The 12,281-nt window shown below is 40.6% G+C and overlaps 1 long non-coding RNA gene across 1 annotated transcript; it reads right to left on the bottom strand.

The window, feature by feature from the left end:
• Window positions 1–737: 737 nt before the first annotated feature.
• LOC137019357 (uncharacterized) lies at window positions 738–11,904 on the bottom strand. Its single transcript, XR_010895000.1, has 4 exons — window positions 11,058–11,904; window positions 6,515–6,566; window positions 1,802–1,910; window positions 738–1,708 (listed from the first exon to the last, which is right to left on the bottom strand). It is a non-coding gene; the product is annotated as an uncharacterized lncRNA (long non-coding RNA).
• Between the last annotated feature and the right edge of the window lie 377 nt (window positions 11,905–12,281).

Here is a 12,281-nt window from a genome sequence, read left to right as displayed (position 1 = left end):
CGCTCGCATACTTACGCCAAGGGCTAATAAGAATTTGGCTGGTTAGCAAAGGGGGTAGAAGCAGTCTATTTTGTATTAAATTCAAAATTCTTATTTTTTATACAATATTGCAGTAGGCCTATTTATTAAATGATTTATCCGTACACGTCATTATTTTTTAAAATCATGTGCCCTCGTGATTTTTAATCAAAATATTGCAGCGTCATCTCTTCTCTGATGACACATTACTGGCGCGAGGGCGGGACAACCTGTCACTCACACGAGCTCGACCAATAGCAAACCTTTAAACTAAACCGCATTCAATAAATTGTTGTGATCTCATGTTTGGAACCCTTAATGATAAAATAATATTAAATGAAAATATAGAACCTTTTTAATCTAAAGGCCTATGTTTTGTTACGTGAACCTTTATAAAGAACAGATTTGGGCATTGGGACTGTGGCAACCTTGTCAGTCACTTGCAATACTGAAAGTAAAAGCTATCTTTAATTTTTATTTATTACTTTGAGGAATAAGCATGAATTCTGTAAATTTCATTTGTTTACGTATCACAGAATTAATGGCATTTGACCAGAGCATAATCATACACTATTATTTGGTAAGTCTTCTTTGATGAATATATGGTTATCTGAATAACCTTAATATTTTTAGTCCATTGTACTTTCACAATTTTTATTTTATTCTGTAACAAATGACTCAGTCAAGTCAAAACATTTTTTTTATTGTTTCAAAGCAGCTTCAAATACATATGTTTGTAATAACTTACTGCCTCATAGTCCACATGTAACAGATGGGCAATAGTTTATTACATTTGGTAACAATATAATAATAAACAGACAATATAATGATGAAATGTCCTATTATATAACACTTTTAGTGAGTAGTCATATAAAGTTGGATAATAGTTGGCAAGATGATGGATGTTTGGTGAATTCAAGCACAGATGTTCTATTAAGAAATCATTATAAAAATAAAAAATCCTATAAATTTGAATTCTTGACTCAGATCAACCATCAATCAATTATTACCAAACAACAATAAAGGCTACGATTGGAGGATATACAGCAAATAAAGAACAGACCTTGGCATGATTCATTTGTCTATAACTCAGAATAGAAGTACCGGTCTGTCCTTTTGTCCAGGGCATACAGGCATTTGGTGCAACCAAACAAATACATTAAATAAACAAAAAGCAATTTGAAGACCAACATCAACACCTCTTTGTTCATGTTAGTGACAAAACAAAATGCCATTTTTACTTAATAGTACATGAACATCTTTCTGCATATACATTTGATCATACTTTCTATTCGATATCTGTTTTATCAATGTTTTCATTGTTACTCTGCACTGTTCTTTGACTTTTATGGTAATATTTTAGTGCCTTACTATATATTTAAATAATGTGCAATAATATTTGTTTTGTGAAAAGCTATCTATCTATCTATCTATCTATCTATCTATCTATCTATCTATCTATCTATCTATCTATCTATCTATCTATCTATCTATCTATCTATCTATCTATCTATCTATCTATCTATCTATCTAGTCATGTATTACCATGCTTCCTCAGATCTGGCGCTGTGTGGTTTACTCGGTTCATCGTCACCATCCTCCTCCTACTCCTCATTATCACCACCATCACCATCACAATTATCATCCTCATCCAATTTTGGTTCAATTGGAGATAAGGAACTAAAAAAAACTAATAATAATAAATATTTAAAAGGTGCACGGATAAAATGACAATAAATAGAAAATAACACTAAAAAAACAGTGCAAAATTAAGAAATTATACCTGTTTCTTAACACTTGTGATGTATTTTTCTGACCGGGGTGACAAAGGGCCGGATACAATCAGTTCCCTTCTGTTGAGCATTGTGAAGCTGTATGAAAACTCTGCTTCTCTGGAAACACAAATATCTGGATGATACAGTGTTTGCACTCATTTTCATGAGTTAAAGTCAACATGAATTGCAATGCATTTTTTAATCCTTGGTGTATCAAATTAAATAAGATATTCATCAAGGAAAAATGTAGAGCAGGATTTGATTTTATGCACCAACTGACTGGATTATAAAAAAAATGCCCATTACTGTCACGGTTCACTAATCCGCTGTCTCATACTGTTGTCTGCATAGGTTTTGGGATGTGTCACTTGATTGTTCTGTGTGGGCGTCGCCGCTGATTGCTGATCAGCGGCAGCTGTGGATCATTAACGCCTTGTCTTTCGTCTCATGTTTGTCAGATCGTTTGTTGAAGTCCTGGTGTTGTCCCGTTGTTTCTCGTGTTTCTTGTTCCTGGATTGGATTCTCATCGCTGTTACCTGTTATCTGTTATTCTGTCTCGTTGGATTACTCATTCTAGATTTCATTCATGGATACTCACACGGACCATCATTCATCATGGACACTTCATCGCCCATCGAAGTCCCTGTGTTACCCCTCTCCTGCTGTCTGTGTTGCTGCTGTGTGTTTGTTGTCTACTTACCTGGCGTGAAGCTCTATTAAAGAGATATTAACTTGCATTTGTATCCAGTCTTCTTTTCCGTGACAGAACGATCTGACCAACTATGGATGCAGCAAGTTCAGCAGCTATCACGGAGTTCATCAACCACAGTATTTCTCGCATGGATCAGCAGCAGGAGAGCATCTCTTCCACCGGACGCGCTGTTCAGGTGTTGGTAACACAGGTGTCCGAGCTCTCCCAGCAGCTGCAACAACTTCGCGCTCCCACCGCGCCAGCCCCGCCGCCTGTTCCCCCACCATCACCGGAGCAGAGAGACCTGCCTGAGCCCCGCCTTCCCGTCCCACAGAGCTATGCTGGTGAGCCAGATTTTTGTCGAGCATTTCTTAACAAGTGTTCTCTTCATTTTGCTCTGCAGCCACGCACCTTCGAGAAGGAAGAATCTAAGGTAGCGTTTGTTCTAACCCTCCTGACCGGAAAGGCGGCACTCTGGGGAACGGCGGTGTGGGAGAATCAAGATCAATGCTGCTCCTCGTTCCCGGCACTCTCCGCCGAGATGAGGAGGGTGTTCGACCGTGCGGTGGCAGGAAAGGAGGCCGCCCGTCAACTCACCGCCCTGAAACAGGGCAACCGCACAGTCACCGACTATACCATTCAGTTCCGCACCCTCGCGGCGGAGTGCCGGTGGAACGAGGAGGCGCAGTGGGATGTGTTCCTGCATGGGCTGGCCGATCGTATCCACCGTGAAATCTACGCACTGGACCTTCAATGGACTGGTTGAACTCGCTCTACGGGTGGACTCTCGTTTACAGAGGTTAGAGCTTTTAGAAGAATCTGGAGAGAAGCACAGCTGAGGCGGCAGTCGTTTTTCCTCCGTGGTGGATACGGTCGGTCCTGTTTCCGATCCTGAGCCCATGCAGGTGGGGAGAGCTCGGCTTTCCCGGGAGGAGAGAGAGAGGCGGAGGTCCCAGGGTCTCTGTCTGTACTGCGGGGCGTCAGGACATATCATCAGGACCTGCCCGGTAAAAGACAAAGCCCGATAGTAAACTCAAGGCTACTATCGGGTGGGATCTCCGCCGAGAAGTCCTCGCCAGCCACCCTCCTAAAAGGCTCAACTCTAGGCAGGCTCGGTGGGCACTTTTTTTCGGACGTTTTGACTTTACTCTATCGTACCGCCCGGGCTCCAAAAACATTTTATTATTTTTGACCCTTCCGAACGCCCGTCCACTCCCGAGTGTATTCTTCCCGAGACGTTAGTGGTCTCCACTCTTACATGGGAGGTCGAATCGAAGGTCCTAGCGGCCTTAGAAGGGTTAACGCCTCCGCCCGGATGCCCACCGAATCGTTTGTTTGTGCCGGAGGGGCTAAGGTCCTGCGTTATCAAGTGGGGTCATTGTTCCAACGTGGCTTGCCATCCAGGGGTTAATCAAACTAGGTTAATCGAACTAGCAACGATACTGGTGGCCAGCTATGGCTCGTGATATTCGCAGTTTTGTTTTGGCTTGTTCAGTTTGTGCCACTGGTAAGACTTCCAACCGACCTCCAGATGGGTTACTCCAACCTCTGTCTGTCCCTTCGAGACCCTGGTCCCATATCGCACTAGATTTTGTTTCCGCCCTCCCACCCTCCCAAGGGTATACGGTTGTTTTGACCGTGGTGGACCGATTCTCGAAGGCGACCCATTTTATACCCTTAGCCAAATTACCCTCTGCTAAGGAGACAGCAGTTGCGGTCATTGATCACATCTTCTGGTTACATGGCCTCCCGGTGGATGTGGTTTCATCCCCAGACCATTGGTCAGACTGAGAGGGCCAACCAAGATTTAGAGCGAATGTTGCGATGTTTGGCGTCCAAGAATCCTTCCTCCTGGAGTCAACAACTCTCTATGATTGAGTACGCTCACAATTCACTGCCAGTGTCTTCTACGGGCCTTTCTCCATTTGAATGTAGTCTAGGTTACCAGCCACCTGTGTTTCACAGTCTGGAGTCCGAGGTCGCGGTCCCCTCCGCTCACGCCTTCGTCCAGAGGTGCCGCCACACTTGGAAGAGAGCCCGTGAGACTCTGCTGCAAGTGAGGGCGCATACCAAGGCTAAGACCGATCGCCACCGGTCGAAGCCTCCCGTATACGTCGTGGGTCAAAAAGTGTGGCTTTCTACTAAGAACATTCCGCTCCGCTCCGTTGCCAATAATCTTGCTCCCAAATTCATTGGCCCGTTTACTGTCACTAAAATTATTAGTCCAGTGGCAGTCCGCCTCAAATTGCCTCCGGTGTACAGGAGGATTCATCCCGCCGTTCATGTGTCCAAAATTAAACCTGTTTTCCGTTCTCATCTTAATCCGCCTACTCCAGTTCCTCCTCCGCCGCGACTCGTAGACGGGGAACCAACCTATTCGGTTAATCGTATTCTGGACTCTAAGCGGAGGGGACGCGGATTCCAGTACTTTGTGGACTGGGAAGGTTACGGTCCGGAGGAGAGAAGTTGGGTTCCTGCTAGGGACATTCTGGATCACTCCCTTATTGATGATTACAATCAACAGGTAAGGAGTTCTGGGAACGCCGTGAGGCGTTCCTAGGAGGGAGGGTACTGTCACGGTTCACTAATCCGCTGTCTCATACTGTTGTCTGTGTGTAGGTTTTGGGATGTGTCACTTGATTGTTCTGTGTGGGCGTCGCCGCTGATTGCTGATCAGCGGCAGCTGTGGATCATTACACCTGCCTATATAACGCCTTGTCTTTCGTCTCATGTTTGTCAGATCGTTTGTTGAAGTCCTGGTGTTGTCCCATTGTTTCTCGTGTTTCTTGTTCCTGGATTGGATTCTCGTCGCTGTTCCCTGTTACCTGTCTGTCTCGTTGGATTACTCGTTCTGGATTTCATTCACGGATACTCACACGGACACACGGACTCATCATTCAGGACCATCATTCATCACGGACACTTCATCGCCCATCGAAGTCCCTGTGTTACCCCTCTCCTGCTGTCTGTGTTGCTGCTGTGTGTTTGTCTACTTACCTGGCGTGAAGCTCTATTAAAGAGATCTTAACTTGCATTTGTATCCAGTCTTCTTTTCCGTGACAATTACATGATGGCATTAGCTGAAAATGAAAGTACATATATCAACTCTTCAGAAAGGTAGCTGTGATCTTAATTGTTAACAGAGGTGCTTTATAAGAAACTGATGGTTCTTCCAGCCTGTTAATTGACTCTTTTCATAGCTTCATTCCCCTGTTATGCAAATTCATTTCCACTCTGATTTGTATGTCTGTGTGTTTAGTCCAGCTATGCATTTGTGATTTAGTTAAATAAAACTTATGTGCATATTCTTGCGAGTTGATTCTGATGTGCTTGATAACGATTAAGATCACAGCTACATGCCAAGAAAGAGTTATTTTTTTCTGTGGCCACAGAAAATATCCTTTCAGAAGAGTTGATAGACGATCAATACTGAGTGTTCACTGACCGAACAGATTAATTGATTGTAAAATTAATTTAGCTATACATCAAGTTTATTCAATTAACTGATTCAAATATTTATAATTAATTAATAATCAGTTATGATTAATTATTCATATTTCCCTTTTGAGCTAATTCGCTACAACAGTTTGAAAACATTTATCCTTTTACAAACAGACAGAGTACTAAAATGAACAGTTGTCTGGATCTCTATGCTACTGGTACGTTACTGGCTAAACTTGGTAGGCTAAAAAAATAATGATAAAACAAAAATAAATCTTTCAATAGATAGTGACCAACCATAGATGATACTGTTTATTTAAATAAAATAAATTTTCACTGAAAACACAATTTACCAAAAAAATTAAAATAAAAAATAATAAAAAGTGCTACTTCTTCTGGATTAATGGAGTGTCCTTGAAAAGCTGAAGAAAGCAAAATCAGTCAAATTGTGTCCACAGATGATATTTTGCTATTTTAATTAAAATTTACACAGAAACTGTAAACATCAGCAGTCTTCATTTTTGACAGGTAGAAAATTTTTGAAGAAAGACAGAAATGTAAGTCAACCCAAAACAAATGTTAAACTTACCTTGCGTAGTTGTTACTTGAATACCATGTCTGTGGTGAGTGCTGCACAGCACCTGAAAAACGGGCAATTTCTTTACCAGACATAATTTCTCAAATGATATCTGTGGCAGAAAATGATTTGTGTTTTGTGATCAGTGTGATTCTGGTAAATGCATTTCTGGCCCCTCCTTTTATTTCTTTTTTCACAGCAGACCGAAAAGTCCCAGTTATGATATCAGGTGCAAATGACGCAACAGCAATTACGCAAGTTAATAAGAATCAATATTAAAAAGAATCAATATTAAAAAGGCTCTTAAAGGGATAGTTCACCCCAAAATTAAAATTCTGTCATCATTTACTCACCCTCTGGTTGTTCCAAACCTGTATACATTTCTTTGTTCTGTTGAACACAAAGGAAGATATTTTGAAAAATGGGAAGCTGAACAGTTTTGGGGCACCATTGATTTCCATAGTATTTTATTTTTCCTACCATGGAAGTCAATGGTGCCCCAAAGTGGCATGGTTACAAACTGGTTACAAAATATCTCCCTTTGTGTCCAGCAGAACAAAGAAATTTATACAGGTTTGAAACAACTTAAGGGTGAGTAAATTATGACAGAATTTTCATTTTTGGATTAACTATCCCTTTAAAGACTTTTTTTGCATTTTAATTTAAAGTGTCTATACTGCAATCATGCAATTTAGTACTGAGTAATATAAACAACAATCAGGTTTACAGTTTTAGGGTTTGGTTTAGGTTTAGTTGCATATTATTATGCATAATTTACTCAACATGATGGATACTTTAAAATAAAGTGTTGCCACGACTTCCCAGAAAAATAGTGCTGTCAAAGCTACTCAATAGTGTGTTTTTATTGTGATCACTTTCAAATAGCAGGGATGGACACCGTTTGTCTGATATCAAACTCTAGATATATATAAAAAAATCTAGTTCCCCAAACAAGTCATTATGTTTGACAACAACATTGAGTTACCACATAATTTCCTTTATTTGTTTTTTCTTTCCCCTGTTTAACTCTTGATTTTAGTTTTTGAATGATTTTTTGATCTTAGGTGATCTTAAACCATTTAAATCGTTTTAATATGAATATAAGCGATTGCCTTAAAAATATCTTTTAACTACCTTTTAATTAATGACATTAAAGATGAAACATTAATGAACACCAGCAGGTTGAGAGGCTTTGACTCCAAATCAACTTGTTTCTTAGAATAAGTTATTACTTTCAGTTGCCTTGTCTACAAGTCACCTTGTTTATCACATTGCTATCATTCATTTGTACGTCACTCTGCAGGAGTAACATGGTCATAAATGGAAAATGAAAGTTGCATGCTCTGTCACAGTTCTTTAAGGTTCCTTCTGGAAAAAAAATAAAAAATCACCTGACAAAACCAGTTATGGAATACACTTACAAACATTGTACAAATAGTGCCTGCAAAAAAAGTATTTGAACACTTAAGCAACAATCAAACATTTATAGATGCCTAAGATTTATGCAGTAGACCTGGAGGAAACATATTCTAGGTTTGGCATAGAGATAAGCACTGAAAAAACAAAGCTGATGACAAATAGTGACAAGCAGATCACTAAAAAAGATTGAAGTTAGTGGACAAGAACTGGAAACTGTGAGTCATTTCAAATATTTGAGCTCTATCATCAGTGAAGAGGGGTCAAAACCAGAAGTTTTAGTAAGAACAGGGCAAACGACAGCAAGCTGAAACCTGTATGGAGAGACAAAAATCTCTCTCTAAAAACAAAAATTTGACTTCTGTGTGCACTTGTCCTCTCAGTCTTCTTATATGCCTATGAGTCCTGGACCCTCACAGCAGAGTTGCAACGAAGAATCCAGGTACTTGAAATGAGATGCTATAGAACCATCCTTGGCATCTGATGTCTGGCACTCATTGTAGTATAGGCGCGAGAGATCACTTCCATCATCAGAGCATGTTTTCAGACCTCACCAACATGCGCAAGGCAGCTGGACATAGTGGTGTATTAGAGGTTAAAAAATGATATAAATACTGTTCGGGTTCTTTCACAAATCAATTGCTTCGTGTCTTAGGACATCAATGTGTCGCCACGAGCCGCAGGGTTTAATTTGTCTGTGCATGTTTTTTTTACTCTCATACATTTTGTTACCATTGACATGTATGATACGACTGACAGACTGCAACGGTTGTGTTCTACTGAAGAAACAAAGTCACCTTCATCTTGGATGCCCTGGGGGTAAGCAGATAAACATCAAATTTTCATTTTTGACTGAACTATCCCTTTAAGTCGAACCGCCACTGGGCTGAGCTCCTTAGTGATGGAAAACAGTCTAATAAATTTGGGTCCCAATTTACATGTGTGGTAGTTTTCCCCTACGCACCTGACTAAAGTTAACCTAAGGCGTTGTAAGGCTGGGATCTTTGTTTTCATGTGTCATTTGATTCCCCTGTTTCCCTTGTGTTCATGCCATGTGTTTTTGTTTTCATTTGTGTTACATTCTCATTGGTTCAGTGGTTTTATTGTGTTCAGGTGTTCATTGTGTTGTGCCGCGTCACCCCCTGGGTGGTTTCTATCGCGACCACGTAACACTATCTTGGTCACGAGCCACTTCCTCTATTCATATAACTCAACTCCTGTAAAAGGTTTACCTTTATAGATTCAGGAGGAGTCAGGTAGGCGTATAATATTTTCTTCTTAGATTATGGCCCAATCCCAATTCTATTTTATACCCCTTCCCCTTGCCCCTTGAAACAAAGTGTCAAGGGGTAGGGCTGAAAATATTCCCCTAAGAAATGGGACACCACTACTAGACCGTTACACGTCATCATAAGTCGTCGCTAGCTCCTACGTCATAGATACGCCGATGTTTATCACACACTTCTAAAGGCCAGTTCACACCGCACCGACAACACTCGTCTGTTGGAGTTTGTTGGATCGGTGTGATACCCCTGTTGGCGTTGGTCGGAGTCGGTTTTCACCCGACTGAACATGTTTAATCGGCGTTTGTTGGGTCGTGGAATGTCTGCGCGGTGAGAACAGTTTTCCAACAGACGGCAACAAACTCTGAAGTAATCTGACCTGGCCACGAACCGTTGCCATGACGATGAGGCAAGTCCCCTGCAAAGAAAGACAGCTGTTTGATCGCGCCTGCGCACACACAACAAAGCAGTGGAAACGTGACATCGCAGCTTGTTCATTATAAAAAATAAAATACTGTTAAAAGAGCAGCAAGAGCAGCTGCTCCACTTCACCAAAAGAGAGAGGTAACGTTAACCACTATGAGAGCAACGTAGGTTTACCTTCAGTTTCGTTTTTAATAATTCGCTTTGCCTTTTTTAGCTACATAGTTGTATATGCTTATGGGTCTCGTTAATAAAAAGGGTCGCGCTAAAAAAAATTGTTTGTTGGTGCGGTGTGAATTGGCCTTTTAAGATGCCATCGATAGCTGTAGTGATCTCTGTTGCTTGGGCGACAGCTATTTTTTTTGCATTTGTCTTCAGTTCGCATAAGACAAAGGAGACGAGCCTGCGTGTTTCCTCAGGAGTCCCTGGTTGATACAGAACATACAATACTGATGAATAAGCACGCAAACTGAATGCACTTTTTGTTTATATCATGTAACGTAACGTATTTATGGACGTAACCACAACAGAACAATACATTAATCAGGCATGCAGCAAAAAGACAAGTTAGCTGCCACCGGATTTTAATTTATGTTGTCAAATCAACGCGGGTTTCAATAAAATATAAAAAAATATGTTGTGGAACTATCATAAAGTAAAAAAAACATTAGCGAACTGTTTTGATAGCGATTTTAATTTGATCTGTTTTCGGAGAACATAACCGTATACATGAACACAAGATTAAAGGCAACATAAAACAAGTGATTATTTATTACTAAAATACTGTTTACCGTAAAAAAAATACTTACATTTATGGGTCTCTCTGCTCGCTTGGTTGGCCATGTTGGAAATTATCATACCCCTTCGTCTGAAGTGTGGTCCCGAAAAATCTTCGTTTGAAGGGCTACCTGGCCCTTCCCCCTACCCCTTCTCCTCCAACCAAATGAGAATTGGGACACCCCTACCCCTTCACGTGAACGCGCAAAACAAATGGGAAGGGGAAAGGGGAAGGGGTAAGGGGTAGAATTGGGATTGGGCCTATATTATCTCAGGGTCTACTTCTGATCACTACCGCACCTCCTAGGCCTACGGTTCAGATATAAACCAAGCCTACCTGGGTGGAGTGGGTTAGCCATGCGTGGGTTACTCCCACAGCCCACTCTGTTGAGACTGGTTGGCAACCTTGACTGACTTTGTGAAGTCCGTCGGGATATCTTTATAAAAATCTATCTTTTTCAGACAATCAACTTCTGATACCCCAAATGGATTCTCACTCTACAACAATAAACAGACTGAGACAATACTATCAGAGTTTGAGGCCAGTCCTCATTCTCATTTTATTATTTCAAAGGCAAAAGCTAAATACACCATCTCTATGCCAGCTAAGCTGGAAGTTCCATGGTCCAGATAAATAATTACATTTTAAAGCTTACCCTCATCTCTATTCAATACATATTTTCTCTAAGAAAATCAGGTGTCTTCTTTGATCTTCTGAGGGTTGTGGTCTGGCGTCGGCTTCCGCTTGCTGCTTGCTTGTATGCTCTTTCTTCCTTCAGCAAAACTACACATCTACTACTCCTAGAGCTATACAGGCCCCTGTTTTTATATTCTCTTTTGATGCACTTTATCTTTTCATTTACACACATGTGGTTTCTACTTGCGATAACATATTACCTGCCTGCGTCAATTGCTAGGTTACTTGTCTATCACCTTTTTTACTTGCGTCAATGCATTTCCTATTTGCGTCAATGGCTTAAGCAATACACACATTTCTTTTATTATACATTTTTATCAAATTTATTCCTTGCTAGACATTTATTTCCAAACTGTCTTCATTTTTGTCAGTTACACACACCAATGCTTCTATCCCCCAGAACCCATCTTCAACTACACACATAATGCAACATTTGTCATCTTTACAGGATGTGGTATACACTTCACTCAAGCCCACAGCATGTGTTTTTGTATGTCTCATTTATGAAAACTTCATAGACCCCAGAGATTCTCCAAGTTCAGCAATTTTCTGCTTTTTATTATATCTTTTAAAATCTTTATCAAATTGTTTGGAAGAGAACACTCCATTTCTCTTGACAGTGTTCCACTGACCTCCAGACATTGCCTTTGAATACAGTACAGATTATTTCAGTTTGTTACTCAGGTAATAAACTTGTATTTTATTCACAATAGAATATAGATAACATATCAAATGTTGAATGTGAGACATTTTGAAATGTCATGCCAAATATTGGCTCAATTTGGATTTTATGAGAGCTATATCAGAAAGGGGTTTCTCAGAGAAAAATTGCAAAGAGTTGGAAGTTATCATCATCTACAGTGCCAAATCCAAAGATTCTGGAACAATCCAAAGAATCTGGAACAATCTCTGTGTGTAAGGGTCAAGGCCGGAAAACCATACTGGATGCCCGTGATCTTCGGGCCCTTAGACGGCACTGCATCACATACAGGAATGCTACTGTAATGGAAATCACAACATGGGCTCAGGAATACTTCCAGAAAACATTGAACACAATTCACCGTGCCATTCGCCGTTGCCAGCTAAAACTCTATAGATCAAAAAATAAGCCATATCTAAACATGATCCAGAAGCGCAGCCATTTTCTCTGGGCCAAGGCTCATTTCAAATGGAAAGTGGCAAA

Source organism: Chanodichthys erythropterus, chromosome 4 (genome assembly GCF_024489055.1).
Source record: "Chanodichthys erythropterus isolate Z2021 chromosome 4, ASM2448905v1, whole genome shotgun sequence".
NCBI lineage: Eukaryota > Metazoa > Chordata > Actinopteri > Cypriniformes > Xenocyprididae > Chanodichthys > Chanodichthys erythropterus.
The sequence above is the reverse complement of the archived record's forward strand: the minus strand, read 5'-3'. Positions and strand labels throughout refer to the sequence as shown.